General features: G+C 37.9%; 1 pseudogene; it reads right to left on the bottom strand.

The window, feature by feature from the left end:
* The window catches only part of LOC112637046, a 12,886-nt pseudogene extending 8,120 nt beyond the window's left edge, over positions 1–4,766 (bottom strand).
* Positions 4,767–6,838: the final 2,072 nt, after the last annotated feature.

The raw sequence follows: 6,838 nt of genomic DNA, 5'->3' as shown, positions 1-6,838 counted from the left end.
AAAAACGAAGCTGTATGTATACACATATAAAAGAGCGTAAAAATTAATTTATATAACTTATTACATGTTCAATATATTACATGTACAATATATATTTGTAATTATCAATTGTATATAAGACACATGAAATAAATTTATTTATTTAATTTAAAAACACAAAAATTTTTACATAATAGTTATAATAAATAATAATTATTATAATTAATAAATTTAAATTGATATATAATTATGTATACTAAGGTAAATATAATGTCATTCTTGTAAAAAATGTTCTTTATATTTTAATTTATAAAAAAGTAAAATATTACCTTCTAGCTGATTGCACAGTAGGAAGGGACAAGTACCGTTGAATCATATTTTGATTGATAGCAGCGGTGTGTAACCAGTGTACGAAACCGCCTATCGTGAGCGCCCAAATTGTATGTCTTGTCAAAGGGCTCCAATCTGTCCTGTTAAGTGAGGTAATTGTATACTCCAAAAATTTAGAAATAGATAAATAAATACAGATAGATTAAATTAGATTTAATTATTAATGAAAACTAATTTACATAAAACATAAACGAAAAATATACAAAAAACAAAAAATATACAAAATAGAGAGCATAATAAATAAAATAAAATGTTATATAAAATAAAATAATATGGATATTGTATGAGTAATCTTAAAAATATCGATTTTTAAAAAACGTTTCCAAATTTTTAGTTTAGAGTGTGTTTTTTCAACTAACATACAATATTTGTAATCATTCGGGTGTTTTATGAAATAAAAAAATACATCTGTCTCTTTAAATAATATTTAAAAACTGTAATTTTTATCATTTATAAATCTCCAATCTTTTTTTTTTTCATATAAAGCTAGACTTATTCGAATGTCAAGATAACGGAATAAGGACTTCTGTATTAACATTGAATGTACGCACGTAGGTAATTCGATTCTTCCGGATTCTAGATTTCTCCGAATCACTAAAGATACTCTACCAATGTCGACTGTGCCCTTAATTACAATTAACAACATGGAGCCGAACATGACGAAAGTCTGAATAAAATCCGTCCACACTACTGCCTTGAGACCGCCCTGAATGCAATAAAGAAATTCTTTCAGTAAAAGGATTAAATTATTTTCCTAGTGCTATTAATAGAATTCATTAGTTGGATCAACCTAATCTAACTATGAAATGTAATTCAATAAGATGTATATACATATATACATATAAGACATCTTAAACCAGATATCCTTTTAGCATATTTTTTGATCGATTTTAAAGAGAATTTTTTTTTTGACGAAAATATGGAGGGAATAATTTCGGAATTATAAAAGCGATAGAAGAAAAGAGATTTTTTATAAACTATACTTCAAAAATATTCTTCAGTTAATTTTAGATAAAATTTATTTTAATATAATAGAATTAATTTAATATTAAAAAAATATATCATTAGAAGCTTGCAAAACATGAAAAACATTCTGACTAATTGATCAAACAATCTGCTTTAAAAAGATCTGCGTTAAAAAAGATTTGGTGTAATTTTAAAATACTCTACATATATTTTTTTTATAATAAAAATAAATATATATACAAGACAAACATAATTGTACAATATGTTTTAAATAGAATATTCGCGTCCGTATCTGAGTTTGTCTTGCATTTATATTCTTCTCTTAAATCTCGATCAACTTACCACACAGGTGTAGAATATGCAAACAATGCACACGAAAGGCGTGATTATGTGTACATTCACTCCCGTAACTGAAAATAAAGATGTCGAAAATGATTTTTCACGCATAATTTCTTATATTTTGCAAGTCAATTTAATTAATTTTTAATTCAACTAATTTTCTTATTAAACTTTTTTGCGGAAGATGCACCTTGATTGAAGGTTAATGCGGGTACGTAGATGACAACCGTGAGCCAAGTCATTTAAAAAAATATCGTATATATTTATATCATTCAAGATAGTAAATTTGCTAAAAAAAAATTTAAACAATTCTTTTTTTGAGGGTTTATTTACGATACCGATTGCGAAGAGGAGTGATCCTAGCAATCTCATTCTTTTGTCGAAACGCTTCTCGAGATATTCGTATGTGCTAGTGAGCTTGAGATCACTGGAAGACTGGCAGGAATACGTTGGACATGACGAAAAAAAGGACGATTACCGCGCAAGTGATGAAAAGGAAACTCGTACCATGCACATATACCTCCGTCGGAATACCCAGCAATAAGATACCTGTATTGTTCGATCAATTTTAGAGAAACTTAGCTCATAATATATTCCCAACATTGAATAATTATTATAACTCAAGTTACATTCAAATCGAATTTATCCCTGAAATTATATATACGTACAATAATATATTTGTTAAATTAAATTAAATTAAGAATAGAATAAAAAATGTTTGGAAAAAATTTTAATCTATGTTTATTAACTTTATAATTTATTATAAAGTTTTAGTCTGCGAATTTTTCGACAAATTGATATTTTATATAGCACATATTGATTATTATTATTATTACCCCCTCACAATTTTTATTATTATTACATTACACATGGTCTATAATTAATTTTATCTCTTTTTTACGTTTCCGAAAATATATACATTATTCGTGTCATATAGTGCTTAACTGTGCAATTATGTATAAATATTCCTATCGTATAAATATTCCTTACGTATAAATATTCCTATCGTACATTTAAAGAATTTGCACAAGTGACAAGATATTTACAACTTGCCTGCTTATCTAATCTAATTTATTATCATCTAGAATAAAATTGTGATTTGTCATGGAAAAAAAATCATGATTAGATGGAAATTTTCCATCATGCATAAGCATATGCAACATGGCAAATAAATATATATAAAGATGTTGCATTAGAAACTGGGCTTCTCACATAATTAAAAACCTATAAAAAGAAGACTATAAAACATTAGTCTATTTTTCATCATGCTTGACAAATATAGATACAGTATCGGCCAAAAATATACTTTATGTTTTTTGAGGGTACTTATTAATTCAAAATGTACTATATATATTTAATCAATTTTTCTTGAGTTGCTGTTTTTATTATTGAATGAAAAGTTTATTATTCAGTAATTTACATACTTAGTATTAAACATATTTATCTAAATAGAAATATATGCCCTTTAAATTATGTTATTTTCAAAAAGCATAAAGGTGATACAGTTTTGACTGGTACTGTAAATTCGAAATAAAAATAAATAAATTGAAGAATTAATAAATAAATAAGTTGAAGTAATCACACTGACAATATACAAATTTTTTTTCGAATTGTTCTTATTTTATCAAGATATAAATGTACTGTGACGTGGCCGTCACGTCGCGTACATTCGCCCCGGCAATTTTGACGGGGCGCTAACCGAGTGGCCGCGCCCAAGGTCAAGAGAGAGAGAGAGCTATCGTACTCCCCGGAGAGCCGAGCGAGTAATACTAAATGGCGTGTAATATTAATTCTTTTTTTTTACTATCTTGTACTTGTATCGAGTCTGGATTGAGACACCTCACCACCGAACACCGAAGAACAGGGGAGAGCAGCATCGCCTCCCCGCGACCGCTAAAAATGACAGCTGAGGGAAATTTATAAGAGCCGAGGATCCTGTCCCAGAGAGCCCTGCATCGTGAATCCGGACAGGGGAGAGCAGCATGGCCTCCCCTCGACAACCGGGAACGACAGCCGCTGCGACAGCCATCCTCCAGGAGAGGATACGTCCGGGAAGGACCTCACCCGGGCCATACAAGGACCCGCGACAGCGTTTAGATTTGGCGCTATTTCGCGCGGGGCGTGATAATGCCTCGCGTGGCGCGCGAGGCGCTAGGACCTCGCGCGTGTCGGCCGCTAATTGGCCGGGGGTCCGCGCATCCCCCTGCGCGGCCAACGACCCCGCTATCGACCCTGGATCGCGAGATCCAGGGATCACTTTGCCGCGGCCGCTCGACGGAAGCAATCAAAATATATATCGTGTATTGTCGCGTGAGTGGGCTCGGGAACGAGACGGACCGGGAAGGACGAGACCGAGGATCATCCCCGCAGCCGGGAGAAGCCTTCATCGGTGAGGTTGCCCACGTAATTTTGTACTCCGCGAGCGTGATTGTGTCCGCTCGCCGGCCGTTCTGTCGCCGTCGTCATTACGGCGTTTATCGCGACCGCTCGAGCCTTCTGCTGAGTCGGTCGATTTTGTGCATTTCGGGCGACAGGAGACAAGCGGCTGAGGAAGCGCGGACACTGGCGACGGAAGTGCGTATCGTAGGGTAATTCTCGTCTCTCTCCGGGTATCAGGGTGCGTAAGACGCATAGCATTCGACCGTTGGGTATCGACCGCGTGCGTCGTAAATCGCGAGCGATGCGTAGTTCGCACGGGCTGTCGTTTGGTTGTCGAAGCCGCGTCTCGCACCTCTGAAATATGTCTCAGAGCGAGTCTGTGGAACGTAATTGGTCGTGATTAATGAGTCTTCGTGTAGTATCATCGTCATTCGTGAATATTGCGTGAAACTGCGTATTATTGTCGCGTCCATTGTGTGCGTGCGAGTTGTTCGTCTCGAAAAAAAGAAACTTAATTCCTCGAAATTGTCGCGGTGTGCGGGTATCGCACGATTCTAAGTATCGATATCTGAGATCAGGAAATTCCTGGCAAATATTGCGGCTATCGAAGGAGGCACGGTGCGGGACTGTCGCCCGGCCTTCCTTATTACCTTGAGACCGAGAAGATAATTAATTCTCACGCTGTTGGAGGTATCGGGGGTGTGACACGACATTGTCGCATCGCCCAGATTGCCAGAAAAATTTAAGTTGCGAGCGTCGCAGAAAAAGGCGGAAAAATCTTCGACCGCCGCCGGCTATCGAACTTCGCCGGTATCGTCCGCCAATCGTATGCGAGATCTCTCCTCGCGAAACTAATATCTTTTCGCTTATTGCGTCACTAATCGGCTGTCTTATTTCTGGGTTGTCGACTTCGAGTACGCTCGGAGGAAATTGCGAGATACGCAATTAATTAGTAAGATCTCCGCGAGGCTGTCGAAGCTGCGAATGATAGACCGGTACTATCGCTCTCTCTCTCTCTATCGCGTATGGTACGACCGTTAGCAAGAATTCGAATTACCAAAATTCCGTTATAGAAATTATTGTTCTCAGGAGCTTCGACTTTAGGAAGCCTCCGTAATAGACGCTCTTTGTTAGACCGACTTAGAATATCGCGCGTTTTTCTAGCGTTTCGAGATTTATTGTCAGTTCGTGGCTAGTACATTATTTCTGTTTCCATTCTGTATCGAATGTTATTTCTTTTCTGTTAATACTTTCTTACTCTCTTAATAAATCTGTTATTTTTTTTATTAAAGCTCGCGTTCTTTATTTGGCTGGCGATCATCTGTGATTTCTGTGTCCGTCTTTGTCTGTCAATTTAGTAAGCTCGCTCAATCAATTAACTTTTCTTTCAAACCCCGCCCCTCTACCGTTAGGCGAGCTAGCCAGCCCGTGGCGAAGCGGGCTGTCGTATTCTTTCGCGCTTCTCGAAAAATTCGTGAAAACTGGTACGTGAGAGACCGTGCCTGGCGCCCATTTCCGAGGTATCGAGACGGCCTTCGCTCCGCCGCGGCTCGCGCGCGGACACCCTCCATCCCTGTCCCGCCGATCGCGAGTACACCAAAACCCTTGTGTTTTTGACGGCGCTTCCGCTCCCCCGCGAGAATAAAAATTAGAATTGAAAAAGCGTCGCAAAAATTTGGCGCCCAACGTGGGGCCACGTTTCAAAGAAAATATCGCGCATAGGCCACGTAATTTTGTTTAACATAGGTCAGGTCGTGAAAGTTTAGCGTAGAGCCACGTTGCAAAATTCGACATAGAGCAACGTCGCAAAAATTTGGCGTAGGTTTCGTTGCAAAAATAAATTAATTATTCTAACAGAGATTATTTTGCAAAATTTAACGTTTGAAAAAAAAAAACCAAGGACTTCGCGTTAAGTAAGAAAAAGTTCGAGGAGCTTGTGCGAGCTAAAATTATTTATTGAGTTAGTTCAAAGTCATTTTTTCTTATGATTGTGTATTCGTTTCGTGCGTGATTATTATTTTCGTTGGTCGTGTATTCGTTTCTGGTGTGATTTAGACTTTCGTTGGAAATTTCTGTTGCCAACCTTCACATATTTGTTGTCAATTCTAGGATATTCGAACAATAACGGCTTTGTCTCGTGTTCTTGAGCTGTCGACGGTTATTATAGTGTTGTCGAGGCCACATCTGGCCGAGTTCGAACATATTTATTTTGTTTCAAGTTTTTCTGTCGGTATCGTATGAGTCAAGTCGATCCAGAGGACGACTGGATTTTCGTATTAAATCGCGAACAATTATTCGAAAAATTAGAGCGGCGGAAACTTCCAACGGAAGGAAGTTATTCTATTCAGACCGCACGTTTGCTGCGTCGCGTACGTGAAGAGCGAAAATTTAAAGCGATTAAAATGTCGAACGAGGAACTTTTGGAAGTCCCCGTCGACGCGATAGCCAGACCGGATAGCCCCATGGACCAAGCAAGATTTCGCGCACCCTCAGGCTCTCGCGATACTCCTCGCTCTGAAAGTCGAGATTTTTCGCGCGACAATAATGGAAATTCCGCAATGACTGCGTATAACGTCATGCGGAAGTGGAACCTGAAGTTCTCGGGTACGAAAGGGGAGGACGCGGAGACGTTTTTGCTGCGCATTGAGGAAGGTCGCGAGTTAGTTCTATATCGGATGAGGATATTTTGCGTTGCTTGCCATTTTTCTAACGGGCATGGCTCTCTATTGGTTCCGCAGTAGGCGTAATAGGCTGTCGAACTGGGCTGTCTTTAAAGACGCGTGGA

Source organism: Camponotus floridanus, unplaced genomic scaffold (genome assembly GCF_003227725.1).
Source record: "Camponotus floridanus strain SB8 unplaced genomic scaffold, Cflo_v7.5 scaffold179, whole genome shotgun sequence".
NCBI lineage: Eukaryota > Metazoa > Arthropoda > Insecta > Hymenoptera > Formicidae > Camponotus > Camponotus floridanus.
The sequence above is the reverse complement of the archived record's forward strand: the minus strand, read 5'-3'. Positions and strand labels throughout refer to the sequence as shown.